At 43.1% G+C, this 15,765-nt stretch overlaps 1 protein-coding gene across 3 annotated transcripts in view; it reads right to left on the bottom strand.

Annotated features, from left to right (window-relative positions):
• The window catches only part of LOC110509768 (protein capicua homolog), a 68,726-nt gene extending 64,142 nt beyond the window's left edge, over window positions 1-4,584 (bottom strand). The window contains exon 1 of one of the 3 annotated variants that reach the window (XM_036941543.1): window positions 4,406-4,584. The gene's annotated coding sequence lies outside the window, so the exon portion shown is untranslated. Of the gene's footprint in view, window positions 1-2,847; window positions 3,106-4,405 lie in introns of those variants that run through there. The other 2 variants (XM_036941553.1, XM_036941535.1) reach the window with 2 other exon arrangements.
• Between the last annotated feature and the right edge of the window lie 11,181 nt (window positions 4,585-15,765).

Below are 15,765 nucleotides of genomic sequence, written 5' to 3'. Positions count from 1 at the left end.
AAAGTAAAAGTAGCTGCCCAAAACATTTTTCTTTATACTTTTTTTCCCCTTTATACCATGTTTCGGATTCCAGAAAAATGACTGGGAGAAATTTTAAGCATATGCTGCGTCTTCTGGGAAAAGACCATGATAATTGAATGGCCTTGATTAAGATCAGTTGATTCTGGCTCAATCACAAAAATGGCAATAACAGGAGATTAGCCTGTTTATTTAAGTACAATACAAATATTGTACAATGTACATTTTATCATGTGATTCAAGTACCATCTAATGTAGCCTACAGTGTCACAACTAAAACACTAGGCAAATAACTAGATCCATCTAAATGTATAAATTATTCCATTCTGTATTGTGAGAGCCTCTGGCAGAACTGGCCTTAAAGGGGTTGATTGATAAACATTTAGCCCCACAGACAGTGAAGGCCTAGTACTCAGAAATCAGCCTAAACACGATCACCCTGGAATACGAGCGGCATTGACTACACACACACACAAATATACGGCCAGCAGTCCCACACACTAACACTGAACCAGGAATTTACAGAACAGACACACTGTTCAATTCTCCATTGGCTTAAGATCACACACACACACACACATACACAGTGAGGAGTAATTAATATAGACAGCTAATCTCAACAGAGAGTGTAAAGACATGGGCACATGTGCAGAATAAAAGCATGCTCCTAGTCCCACTACACTTTATTACTGTACTAGCCCACGGTTATAAACTACTGCCACAATGCAATTTTTGTGAACAACTTGTGAGTAATATAGTGCAGTGCCCCGGCACACTGTGGCAGAGGGTGTGTGTGCCCGACTGCCCGTGTGCAGGAGATGTGCCGCACAAGAGTGTGTGTACAAAACAGCATATGTTGAGTGTGGTACTTCACGTTGTCTCTACCTTGTTTGGTGCTGCACCTCTTCACACTGTGTGTGTGGGGTATAGCACACTGCAGTTCATCCCTCTCTGAAATGTATTTTATGGGCGTCTGAGAGGGCGCAGGGCTGCAGTGGAGGGAACGGGATGGAGAGGGGAGCACTAAGACACACTACACCACTAAGGATTAAAAGGTGTAGTACCAGGGTAGTGTACTGTATTCTCCCCCGTGGTTTACCGTGGTGACAGGGCCATCCTACCCTTGAACTGGGTCACCAGGGAACCAAGACACATGAAACAGCAAAAAATGAAATAACACACATCACACACACACACTTGAGTAGCTCTTGTGTACGTACTCACTGTACGACGAGGGGGTGGAGTGATCGCACAATGCGACATAAAGGAACAGATTTTGGCAGGGTATTGTTGGTGTAGTGAGAGGGAGAACTATGAACAAGTGTGTGAGTGAGTGTGTGTGTGAGTGAGTGAGTGTGTGAGAGTGTGTGAGAGTGTGAGTGAGTGTGTGAGTGTGTGAGGGCGCTACGGTGGAGAACATCAGTTTAGTTGTGATGTAGTTAAAATAAGGTCAGTTGCTTGCTGGCATAATTATGACTGTCACTGTCCATATTATTGATGAAACAGAAATATTGAAGGTTGAAACAACCGTTAAGGACTCCAGTCAGTTATTGATCTACAGCTTTAGCATGGACCAGAGGTGTTCAGTGTTGACTGGGACTCAATGGCAGGACTGCCAATGCCAAATCAATGGCAAACTGCTCTGCTAAACTACAGCATACATTTCAATCTAGGAGAGATTTCCATATGCATGCACAAATTAAGGGATGAAAGCAATGATGATGATACAAAATCAACGATTTTCTATGTGCATAATCTGCAATACATTGCAAATGCTGTCAGTTCTGACAGCACCGGGGTACACGTCTGTACACCCCAATTGCAAATGTTGTTTAACTCTCTGAAAAATATTCTACATGTCAAATGTAAAAAAGTCTATAAGGAAACTGCAGCTCAATGCAGCCAAGACGCCTCTGGAGTGCTGTGATAGTAGTTTAGCTGGGCAGAAAAGTGGGAGCACGGCCTTAGAGGAGCCGTTACATAGTGCCAGACAGCATACGAGCTGTTTCTCCCCGGCCTAGGTTCTGCGCTGATCCGAGCAAGAGTAGCCTAGCTAGTACTAGAGCCGCTGCACTCCATACTGCACAATGTCAAATGAGTTGAGGCTGTTCTTACCAGAAGCAAACAAACACAACAGCCTGTGTCGAATGCTTAGCCCAACGACATTTTCTACACAACGCAGCTTTGCACATCTTTCTCTAACACTAAAATATATTGCAAATTGATGTGCAGTTACTTCAGGGACAGTTCATGACGCAAATGTTTATTCAGCGAGCTAAACAGCATTCATTTTAAGCGGGTCACACAAATCGCTAGCTAATCTGGCTACTACTGCTCAGTAGTAGTAGTAGTAACAACAACGTCATTACAACTGCTCGCGACTGTTTTAGGCTAAATAGGACGTAGTGTTCCATTCGTTTACTATTTACAAATAGTCAGGACAGCAATAGTAAATCCTGGGGCTGATGCTGGGGTGTCATGTATTTGCTGCACTGGGGTGTGCAAGATGGGTCGATTACCTATTTACTGCTATGCACAAAGTCAAGTTTACCGCAACGTTGAGGTGGAGAATAGTAGTGCAAAGTTACTTGTAGCTTGCTTGCAGGTTATGCAGTTAATCCGTTGACAAAGTTTAGTGACTGTGCACCCTCACCCCCTCTCCTCTTTTCTCTCGTCCCTTCCTTGATACTTAGCGAGAAAGCTGTGTCACTCTTCTTTACACGCGATCAGTACGAAAAACAGGGCAAGCAGACCGACCGTTAGCCGTTGATAGTAACTGTTGTTAGCTTGTTAAAGAAGAACATACAAGTCGGTTAGTTGTAAACTCACCCAAACAGAAAAATTCAGTTGGCAATAGAAACATGTACGATCCTATTTTGCAGATGAGGAAGCTTGCACGCTCGCGGGTAACATCCCTCGGCTGGCGGTTGCTACTGTGTGGTCCGGGCTCGTACTTTAATTTCCCTCTGTAAAACATGTATTTTTCCCAGAGCAACTCAAACAGGGATGAAAAAAAAAGAGAAAAAGATCTGGGTCCCTTTTCCACTACAGTCTCAAAATGGTGAATGAACCACTAACAGCTGGCCTCTGACCAATCACAGTTCTCTGACAGGTACAGTAGCCTACCAGCGTTAACGGTACAAAGAAAAGGGTGTGGACAGCTGTCAAAGTCCACATGATTGACACGTGAATCTGGCCAATGGCTATGGGATATTAAACCAAGCCGGTGCCTAGTCCCAAACTATACAGTATCCAATAAGGGCATTGGGAACCATAGGAACAGTGTGTGGGTGGGCCCAAGGGAGAGACCGAATCAGAGTTTAGCCAATAGAATAGCATAGGTGTCCTCCAACTTCAAAATAACGGGTCACGTTTACCACCACTGAGAGCGCAAGGGCCATCCCTGGCTAGACAGTCTACTGTGGGACTTTCCTTATCACGAAAACGCCAAGGAAAAGATAGGTCATTGATAGTGTGTGCACTTACAGAACTACAACCTCATCCGTGATTTCTACAAGTCTGTCAACTCCCTCTGCAGACCTGAAGGAATGGGGAAAGTGGGATGGAGTGATTCAGAAAGAAGGGGTGCTAAAAAGTTTTACTGCTCTCGAGCCCATTTCCTTCGGCAATGGTTGAGATCTTTGTTTTCTTTATAATTGTTATAGTGTAAAATGTAGTGCCATTACACCTCTTTCACTCCTTTGTATCTCTCCTTTCGCTGATTACACTCCTCCTTTCTTTTCTCTCAGCAACAGACCCTCACCTCGCACCGAACAGCCAATCACGGCGCTGAATTCAGCTCTGTCTGACGTCGACGATTACACTGCCCCGCATCTCCCATAGAAAATGACAAGGGGATCTTTGCTGACGTCACCTTGCCGACGCCTGATTGGCCAGACCGGAGATGACTCCCAGCCAATGGCCGAACGCAGTGGTGATGTCATGACGCATGTTGCCACCAGCTGGACCAAGGGGGTGTGGTCTGTCGTAAACTCGGCTCACCGGTGTTTACTGCAAGTACGGTAGTACGAGAGAGAGCCAGGCTGCATGGAAGAGTGGCTTGCAGAACCTCTGTAGTACTATGGCAGTCACAGACAGAGTAGGACAACGACTACAACGGACTTCTAGCTTATTCTCAATAGCACACTGGCAGATTTTCGGGGAAAAAATATATATATATAACATTTTGGATCTGGATGTTTTTCTGCAATACCTTTGAAAGATAAATTTGGTTTGAGGTCTTTACCTTTGATTCTGATTAAGTGACAGAGATATAGAGGAGTAGTCTTCTCTTTTTTTCCAGGCTGTGCAAGCCAACAAAGACAGTTACATAGTAAACATTACATCATCCTTATTTCTCTTGTAGTAGACAGACAAACAGACTCACGCAGAGACAGACAGCTTGGGCAGAAGCATCTCACAGCGTCCTCGCTGTCGGTGTCCCCCTGTTGGTGTTCCCTCACATGCCATTTGGAAACGATTAAAAAAATATGAAAATAGTAGAATCTCTGTTTATACAAAATAATACATGTTGATTAAAAAAGACATCACAAAAATCTGAGACACCAGCAGGTAAAGAGGCAGATTGTGTTAGCGCGCGCGTGTGTGCCAGTGTGTGAGAGAAGGTGGAGAGGAGCAGGAAGGGAGACACCTAGCGGTAAACAGACAACACTGCAATGTGATATAATGCCGTAATCTCTAAAAACGTTTACGTCTGTCTGTCTGTCTGTGTCTCTGTCTATTGCTGATTAGTTACTTTCCATCTCTGGAGAATGAGTTAACTTCTAGTGCTGCTGTCAGTGGAGCAGTATTTGGCTATACGAACTCCACTACAGACAGAGCATTCTCTAGCTTTCTTCTTAGTTTCTGGAAATACCAGGTAGATTATATGAAAATATGCAGTAATGTGTAGTTTGAATGGAGTTATATTATTACAAAAAGCAATTGAGACTGTTTCAGATCTGTTTCAGTTTGCAATGTATTTAAACCATTGAGGACCCAAACTGTTTCAGAAAAAAAGTTGAATAAAAATGTGGTCCCATTGTGTATTTACATGGTAATTAGCATGGTTTATCGACCGTTTTCGAATGAATGAATTCCAATCAATAGATTAATTCACTCTTGTTAGTAATCAAATATAAGTTTGCTCTTCCCCTGCCACGTGTCAGCAGTTTGTTGACTGAAAGAGAGAGAGAGAGACCTGAGCTGTGTGGATGACGACATGGCTGTAAATGTTTCCCTCGTTAGCAAGTCTCTCCCTCTCTCAGCAGGATTCTGACCTTTGACCTTGACCCCTCACCCCATCAACAGCCCCTCTTTATACCCTCATCACTGACCTGTCAATCAGATGTCAGAACCCCCCCCCCCCCTGCTGAGCATTGGGTCCTGGGGGAGGGGGTGAGAGAGAGATACTAATAATACTGTGGTATGAAGCAAATAGAGAGAGAAGGACAAATCCCTATTCAGCCATTCAGTTTAAACTTAAATTAATGTGAAGGTGGCTAAATACATTTACTACACTGGAGGCCTACCATTATTTGTCCTGAAAGTTGGAATAATAGACAGGCCCATATAAGGTAGGATAGAAGAGCACTTTTTATTGTGGATTCAGGCTGGCCTGAATGAATCACACTAGCTGTACACCTTTCAGTTTTTCTTTCTTGGTTTTAGTCCGTTTCTTTCGTCTCAGTATACACGGCCTTCCTCTTAACCGGGAGGCCTAAACAAACAACCTTTGACCAGTAGTTATGACATGCCATCCAACAGGTATGCCCTTTTAGCCCATCTCCAGCGCTCACTGGCACTGGTATTTACCACAGGCTAGCTGACATGAGATATTCCATTGTGTACAGACAGAACACATCATCAATGGTCTCACCAATGGAGAGTTCAAGAACAAAGTATGAACAAAGTATGAAAATGCACTATGATTATGCAGTGATGCATAACGGTATTGGTAAATTAATCTCTCTGTATGTAATTTGTGTATTTCACTGTTTGTATGCTCCTACAGAGTTCATATAACATTAGAACATAATACACTTAAAAGCTAAGGTTACCCCCAACCAACACCCCACCTCCTCACCCCTAGCAGTAACCCACACTGCACAGGCAGACCGATGGAATGTCTGACAGCTCTGGCTCTTATAATACTGCAGACACTCACAGTAGCATAACCCCTGATCTCTAACCTCTAATTCCTGGCCCCGGACCCAACACCAATGACTTAGGGCCCTATCCGATCACAGCCATTAACAAGGTTTCCAGGTAAAAAAAACAACAATGTTTTCAGGCCTAGGGAGAGATACAAGGAAGAGGATTAGCAGTACATTTCCCAAGAAAAGAAACATCTTTTGAGCCACAGGAATTGAGGTGTGGGTGGACTCATCTTTGTATCTGTGTCATTACAATGTCTGTGACAGCATGGGCAGCGCCACTGAGGCTAAAGTACATTTTCTTCTTCACGATTGGCTAACCCCTCCTAATGACCCGGTTGGACATGATTCCAACCGGGTCATTAGGTAGGGATCAGCCAATGAAGTTGGAAGTCTTACCCAGTTGACAACATTCAAATGGTGGAAGCCCTCAACTGAGCTGCCCATGCTAATACAGCCTTTTGGCCACTAGAGGCCTCTATCATTCTCTATGAGGGAAGGCTTGTTGTTACCTGCCTCCTATCACACCTGGGTAACCAACTCCCCTGATGTGAGAGGATACCTGAGGCTACAGGTCCCTGGTTAATGTAGAAACAGAACATTGTATTGCATAAGCAGTTTGGCTGGAACACAATCACGCTTCACTTACAGTGGGGCAAAAAAGTATTTAGTCAGCCACCCATTGTGCAAGTTCTCCCACTTAAAAAGATGAGAGAGGCCTGTAATTTTCATCATAGGTACACTTCAACTATGACAGACAAAATGAGAAAAAAAAATCCAGAAAATCACATTGTAGGATTTTTTATAAATTTATTTGCAAATTATGGTGGAAAATAAGTATTTAGTCAACAACAAAAGTTTATCTCAATACTTTGTTATATACCCTTTGTTGGCAATGACAGAGGTCAAACGTTTTCTGTAAGTCTTCACAAGGTTTTTACACACTGTTGCTGGTATTTTGGCCCATTCCTCCATGCAGATCTCCTCTAGAGCAGTGATGTTTTGGGGCTGTTGCTGGGCAACACAGACTTTCAACTCCCTCCAAAGATTTTCTATGGGGTTGAGATCTGGGTACTGGCTAGGCCACTCCAGGACATTGAAATGCTTCTTACGAAGCCACTCCTTCATTGCCCGGGCGGTGTGTTTGGGATCATTGTCCCCCCGTGTGGTTCTGGGATTTTTGCTCACCGTTCTTGTAATCACTTTGACCCCACGGGGTGAGATCTTGCGTGGAGCCCCAGATCGAGGGAGATTATCAGTGGTCTTGTATGTCTTTTATTTCCTAATAATTGCTCCCACAGTTGATTTCTTCAAGCCAAGCTGCTTACCTATTGCAGATTCAGTCTTCCCAGCCTGGTGCAGGTCTACAATTTTGTTTCTGGTGTCCTTTGACAGCTCTTTGGTCTTGGCCATAGTGGAGTTTGGAGTGTGACTGTTTGAGTTTGTGGACAGGTGTCTTTTATACTGATAACAAGTTCAAACAGGTGCCATTAATACAGGTAACGAGTGGAGGACAGAGGAGCCTCTTAAAGAAGAAGTTACAGGTCTGTGAGAGCCAGAAATCTTGCTTGTTTGTAGGTGACCAAATACTTATTTTCCACCATAATTTGCAAATAAATTCATTAAAAATCCTACAATGTGATTTTCTGGATTTTTTTTCTAATTTTGTCTGTCATAGTTGAAGTGTACCTATGATGAAAATTACAGGCCTCTCTCATCTTTTTTAAGTGGGAGAACTTGCACAATTGGTGGCTGACTAAATACTTTTTTGCCCCACTGCATCCATTCTATAAGACCCAATTTCTATGCTGCTTGCCTGCACAAGAGCAAGAGGATTCTCAGGGCCAAAGAGGCTCCAGTTACCACAGAAATGCAACAAACACATAGAGCCTACATCACACAGATACCTTAATAAACAGCACACATCTTTAACTGTATGTGTGCTCTTTTGGATCTATATGCTCTATTTCTACACTGCGCACCTTTAGCCTAACAGAGGGACAGCATTCCTGTCACGCTCATAGTGTATAATACATGTCAGCAGAGACTGAGCCTGTTCCTGGAGACACAGCAATCTCCACAGCTTCTCTACGCTCAAACCAACCACACCCCTCCCAACACAACACTCCCCACACAGCCAGGGCCATTAGAGCTCATTAGTCTGATCAATAACCCCGTAAAAACCCTGTTAAACTGTAAAGGGTTTGAGAAAGACAGGGAACACATTCCTGGTTGGTTGGTCTGTCCTGTCTAATCTGATACTGTAGTTACAGTTGATATGAGGAAAGGCTACAGTATGTATGGATAAAGAGACTAATCCAAAGGTATTGAGAGAAAGAGTGTGTGTGTGTGTGTATGTGTGTGTGTGTGTGTGTGTGAGTGAGGGAGTGAGAGACAGCCAGTGTAACGGATGTGAAACGGCTAGCTTAGTTAGCAGTGCGCGCTAAGTAGCGTTTCAATCGGTGACGTCACTTGCTCTGAGACCTTGAAGTAGTAGTTCCCCTTGCTCTGCAAGGGCCGCGGCTTTTGTGGAGCGATGGGTAACGATGCTTCGTGGGTGACTGTTGTTGATGTATGCAGAGGGTCCCTGGTTCGCGCCCGGGTATGGGCGAGGGGATGGTCTAAACTTATACTGTTACACCTCTCACAGAGAGAGCGCTGTAACTAATTGGCGAGGGATCCCGTGACAGAAGACATTTCACCAACAGCAGCCGCATTTAAAAAAATACAATTTTCTATTCACTCAGAAATAGTCAAAAATAAACATGTTTTATTCCCTACTAAACTAAACCTATAAGGTGGACTGGAGAGTGTTAGTCAGTGATTTGCTACCACTACATGACATTGATGAAAGGCTACAAAAACGACAGCACACTGCGAGCGGAACATAATAGCATCGTTAAATGCTAACAGAGGTGGTAAGAGGCCAACTGCTATCCGATCCATAACATACAGTACAGTAGGCCCTGTGTGTCAGCTGCATTACTGACACAGTAACAGGACACCGTTCAGCTGTTGCAGGGATACATGTCACATACGAGTCAACACTGAGACTCTAGTCCTATGTAAGATGCCCTTGCCGACACATACCACACTTTATGAGTGAGGGACAATTTGAGGTAACCAGTAGGCCTATGGTAGCCTGGATCTCTGTTCAGCTATTACATTCCACTCCTTGCCACTCCTTTCATTTGCCTAAGATCTTTCTTTGACTGGAGTGGCAAGGAGTGGAATGGTAGCTAAAAAGACTGGTACCCAGGCTAGGAATATGGGTGATGACATGTGAATGGCTGAGGTTACTGCTTTGAATGAATCTGTTGATCTGCTATTTGATTACATAGTCTTATTACTACTGAAGGGGTTAATTGAAGTAGTGGCAGGGGCTTGGGCTTACTGTATGTCTGTAACCATAACCTGTTATCAAAGTACAGTAGGCTAAAACACTCTAGTACAGTTTCAATCCAAAAATGTATTAGTCAAGACATTTTAGCATAATTATGGGTACATTTTGGGGCAGTTTGACTGAGTTTGTGTTTGCCTGCAGTATTACTTTTACACAGCAGAGGGGGATATGCTTCTGATAATGACACCGTTTACATCAAAAACGGATACGTACCTGTTCTAACAGAGTACAAGTTCTCATGTCTTCCATCAGCTTTAGGTGTTGCACAGTATAACTAACGCATTCACATAAATTAACTAATGCAATAAAATAAAACAAGAACAAGTTGGGTTCAAGTTCATCAACTGATTTGGAACTGGAACTGAAACAGCCAGATGATCTGGAACTGAAACAGCCAGATGATCTGGAACTGAAACAGCCAGATGATCTGGAACTGAAACAGCCAGATGATCTGGAACTGAAACAGCCAGATGATCTGGAACTGAAACAGCCAGATGATTTGGAACTGAAACAGCCAGATGATTTGGAACTGAAACAGCCAGATGATCTGGAACTGAAACAGCCAGATGATCTGGAACTGAAACAGCCAGATGATCTGGAACTGAAACAGCCAGATGATCTGGAACTGAAACAGCCAGATGATCTGGAACTGAACCTTGTAGTGAATGTAGATGAACCTACCTACCAGCAGAGGAAGTGTGAGAAACTGTCATTTTCTCAGTTGTGACTGCCTGTGTTGTGGTTCAGTGGAGCAGCTCTTCTCTGTACAGGAGAGGATGTGGCTGGGGTGGAGCCAGGCGAACTGTGCTGCTCACTATGTCGGAGTGTGTGCAGGCAGTGTATTGTACAGTCGTGGCCAAAAGTTTTTAGATTTTCACATAGTCTGCTGCCTCAGTTTGTATGATGGCAATTTGCATATACTCCAAAATGTTATGAAGAGTGTTCAGATGAATCGCAATTAATTGCAAAGTCCCTTTGCCATGCAACTGAACTGAATCCCCAAAAAACATTTCCACTGCATTTCAGCCCTGCCACAAAAGGACCAGCTGACATCATGTCAGTGATTCTCTCGTTAACACAGGTGTGAGTGGCTTCTCAGCCAAGGGAGTGGGCTCACTCACAATTTTGCCTAAGAACACAGCCATGAATAAAGAATGGTACCAACACATCCTCTGAGAGCAACTTCTCCCAACCATCCAGGAACAGTTTGGTGACGAACAATGCCTTTTCCAGCATGATGGAGCACCTTGCCATAAGGCAAAAGTGATAACTAAGTGGCTCGGGGAACAAAACAGCAACATTTTGGGTCCATGGCCAGGAAACTCCCCAGACCTTAATCCCATTGAGAACTTGTGGTCAATCCCCCAAGAGGCGGGTGGACAAACAAAAACCCACAAATTCTGACAAACTCCAAGCATTGATTATGCAAGAATGGGCTGCCATCAGTCAGGATGGGGCCCAGAAGTTAATTGACAACATGCCAGGGCAGATTGCAGAGGTCTTGAAAAAGAAGGGTCAACACTGCAAATATTGACTCTTTGCATCAACTTCATGTAATTGTCAATAAAAGCCTTTGACACGTATGAAATGCTTGTAATTATACTTCAGTATTCCATAGTAACATCTGACAAAAGACACTGAAGCAAAAGACACTAAAGACACTGAAGCAGCAAACTTTGAGAAAGTTAATATTTGTGTCATTCTCAAAACTTTTGGCCAGGACTGTATGTCTGTACATTGTATGTGTGTGTGAGTATGTGTGTAAACATACAGGATTGGGAATGTGTGTATATGCATAGTGCATATGGTATGTGTGTGGTTGTATGAATGCATGCATAGTATGTGAGTGTCTGAGTGTGTGTGTAGGGGCATGCAGGTTTCCGTGAAAGCATGTGCTGGATATGAGCAAGCGGGCAAAGTGGTGCAGGTGCGAGAGCGACGTGGTTCCTGTGGTCTCCCCTCTTCTCTCCTCCTCCATTTCCCCCTCCACATGAAGTGAACATCTGTGTGTGTGTGTGTGTGTGTGTGTGTGTGTGCGCTAAGCACCTAGAACCCAGGAAATCAATGCACCTGTCACACCTGGGTTCCCCATCTGGGTGACTGAAACACTGACCTGACTGAGGTTAAAGTTGTAGGGCCCAAACCAGGACTTACAGTAGACTGGCTACAGCACAGCTATTACGTCCTGGTCAGTAGCTCTAAATGTTAAAAATTCGGGTATTTTTGTGTGTTAAGATATATGCTTGCTTTAGATACGAATTACATCTCTGATACCATCTCTGTTCCTCATCTGACAACACAGAATAGACTACACTACTTGAGCATCTGACAACACAATAGACTATACTACTTGAGCATCTGACAACACAGAATAGAATACACTACTTTACCATCTGACAACACAGAACAAACTACACTACTTGACCATCTGATAACACAGAATAGAATACACTACTTGACCATCTGACAACACAGAATAGAATACACTACTTGAGCATCTGACAACACAGAATAGACTACACTACTTTACCATCTGACAACACAGAACAAACTACACTACTTAACCATCTGATAACACAGAATAGACTACACTACTTGACCATCTGACAACACAGAATAGACTACACTATTTGAGCATCTGACAACAGAATAGACTACACTACTTGAGCATCTGACAACACAGAATAGACTACACTACTTGAGCATCTGACAACACAGAATAGACTACACTACTTGAGCATCTGACAACACAGAATAGACTACACTACTTGAACATGACCATCTGACAACACAGAATAGACTATACTACTTGACCATCTGACAACACAGAATAGAGTATACTACTTGATCATCTGACAACACAGAATAGACTATACTACCTGACCATCTGACAACACAGAATAGACTACACTACCTGACCATCTGACAACACAGAATAGAGTATACTACTTGACCATCTGACAACACAGAATAGACTACATTATTTGACCATCTGACAACACAGAATAGACTACACTACCTGACCATCTGACAACACAGAATAGACTACACTACCTGACCATCTGACAACACAGAATAGACTACACTACTTGACCATCTGACAACACAGAATAGACTACACTACCTGACCATCTGACAACACAGAATATACTACTTGACCATCTGACAACACAGAATAGACTACACTACCTGACAACACAGAATAGACTATACTACTTGACCATCCGACAACTGTATTACATTATTGTTATGGCAGCCTTATGCAGTAACTGTTCAGTTTCCAGATTTCCATGAAATAGGACCTATAATTAATTACAATATGAGGGAAACAGTTTTCCTTAAAAAAAACGGTAATGAAGTATGTTAAAAAGTCATTTAAAATATAAACACGAGTAGACCACTGTTTAGCATAATGAACCAACATAACATGTCTATGAGGAAATAGCAAACGGTCTGTTTGAGATAAGTTTGAGTTGGGGTTTTTGAAGTGGTTTTTTCTCCAATTTATGCTTTGGCCACAATTACAAGTATAGAATGAATCAACATTATTTGATTGTGAGTTAACATAATATTTAAGTGAGATTTTCACTGGACAGTTACTTTAATGACAGAAGACTTGTGACATGTTACCATTGGCTCCATCTCTCCTTTCCATTACTCCGTCCATCCTTCTCCATCTCCTCCCTTGCGTCTTCTCTTTAGATGAGCGACCGACGTCACTCTAAAAGGTATATGTGCGCCACAGCCACATACAGTATGGGAGCATTAGGCGGACGAATGGGCAGCAACGCCACGGACAAAGTGCTTTTCCTCATCACCATCTCTGAGCAAATAAAGCTGAGATAGCGAGAACTCTGCATTTCTCCTTCATTGGAGCTGAAGCCCAGGCTGGCCTGTCCCCTCTGTTCTGTCCCTCTTGGGGAGGGAAGGAGGGACTGACACACTGTACAGTATATACATTCTGAAGGGGAGTATCAATTAGACACTACTTGGTACATCTACATGTTTATAGGCACAATCTGGAAGATATTCTGCTGTTCACTGGTAATTACTAACAATGATTTATACCCATTGATCCTTGAAGAATATAACTAATGTCTCATAATGGGAATGTCTTGGTGATGTGTATTTGTAATTAGAGATGAGAGCTGCGGATGTCAGACAGAATATTGATTAGTACTGACTGACTGACAAGACTAGAGGACCAGAGGTTAATATGTTGTGGATAAACATCCATGGACTGGAAATTTCCCATCAGGCACCACACCGCCATTTCATTCATGCATTTGTTTATAAACATCCAGCAGACGTAAACAAACAACAGACAAGGGTATTGTTTTTTAACCAGTTTTAATTAACCCTGATTACAGCTTAATTACAAGTTTGAAAAATAAACACAAAAGAATTAAAGAGAAATTCAATATTATATCATGGTATTAAATCTCATCTCTCTGTTTGAGTGTTATATAACCGCATAGAGGGGGGGGTGGGGGAGGGGCTTTACACAGTAAAACAATACAAATATTTTTTTATTTTAAATGAAACAATCCCCAAGATGAAAAAATATACAAGACCAAGAGAGAAAGTAACATTGTAAAATAGAAATGACAATATATGACAAGAGATAATCATATGTATTCCCCTCCACCCTCCCCAATAACCCCGCCCCTGCCAACCTCTTCTCTGTCGCCATAACAACCCCTCTAAGAATGAATATTACACTTTAGTTTATATTACAAATGTTAAAACCACATGAAAGACTGAGGAGGGGGCAGGAGCTGGTAGGGGGTCAAAACAGAAGCATGGAGGAGAGGTCTAAGTCACGATGACAGTGTGATGTACAGTTCACAACAACCCTAAAGCAGTAGTAACTCAACCATGGACCAATAATGAGAAGGATGGGGAGTTAAGTAATCCAACCATAACAATAAGAACAACAATAATAAACAGCAATATTGACATCAGAAAGAAAAAGAACATTGGGAGTTTTTTTTTTTTTACTTTGCTAAAGAAATGTTGTTATCCTTCTACACTTTCTCTAGCCCTCTCCTGACTGCCGACTTAGACATGAGACCTGGATATTCCCATCCCACACCATCCTGATAAACGATTACACTCCAGTCAACAGTCAGGTAGACAGACAATGCTGGCAATAGAGAGAAAGAGGGATGAAGAGTGAAGCAGAGGAAAAAAAGAGAACAAGCTGAATAATGCCCAGTCTGTTGCTTAGATATGATGAGTAGTTTATAAGGCAGCTGTCAGTTTCAATAGACACAGGGTGAGGTGGAGGTGAGGGAAGGGGACAGAGAGTGTGTGTGGTCAGATATACAACACCACCAGGATGGACAATAACAGCAGTCCGATGATTGTGACTTGCTCAGCCACACACTTCCCAGTCTGGAGGCCTGCCATTCCTGCTAGAGTTCTTACTGGTTGGTCAAGTCTTTGATTGCCCTGAGCCAATCAGAGGGCCGTTTGGCTCAGCCTCCAGACCTCGAACGCTCCAGGATGTCAAAACATCAAAGCAGCAAAACAGTGAGGACAGAGTGTGTGGGAGGGGTTTGGAAATGTGAGTCTGTGTGTGTGTGTTTTTGAGATAGTGGGCAGGGTATTCCAGGTGAAGTCTAACGTCATCTTTCCAGCCTCCACTGTTATCTGTACAGCAATCCTTAACCTCAACCTCCACCCCCACCAACCTGCTGGGAATATAGCTGATCCAGTCACGATTAGTAAACTGGCCGCTGTAGAGAACTGGCATAACTGGTTGGAGCTGAGAAACGACAGGATATCCCATCAACTAAAATCCCCTGGCCTGGCTAACCCTGAGCTCAATCACTCCCACTGGGGCCAGGGGGGAGTTGTGAGGTCTATTACAGTGAGATGAGGTCCCCGTAAGGTGAGACCAGCCCAGAGGGAGACTGGGGACAGGTGATGGTGGTCAGGTCTTCTACAAGCTGAGGGGGAGTAGGGCACCGTGATGGCAGATAGAATAGGCATGTTTAAATGATACTGCTGCATATTCAGAGTACTGAATATTCAGTGTACTGTATATTCAGAGTACTGTATATTCAGTGTACTGCATATTCAGAGTACTGAATATTCAGTGTACTGTATATTCAGAGTACTGTATATTCAGTGTACTGCATATTCAGAGTACTGTATATTCAGAGTACTGTATATTCAGAGTAC

The sequence above is a fragment of the Oncorhynchus mykiss genome, chromosome 2 (genome assembly GCF_013265735.2).
Source record: "Oncorhynchus mykiss isolate Arlee chromosome 2, USDA_OmykA_1.1, whole genome shotgun sequence".
Classification (NCBI taxonomy): Eukaryota; Metazoa; Chordata; class Actinopteri; order Salmoniformes; family Salmonidae; genus Oncorhynchus; species Oncorhynchus mykiss.
Note: the sequence above shows the minus strand (reverse complement) of the source record. Positions and strands in the feature narration are given on the sequence as shown.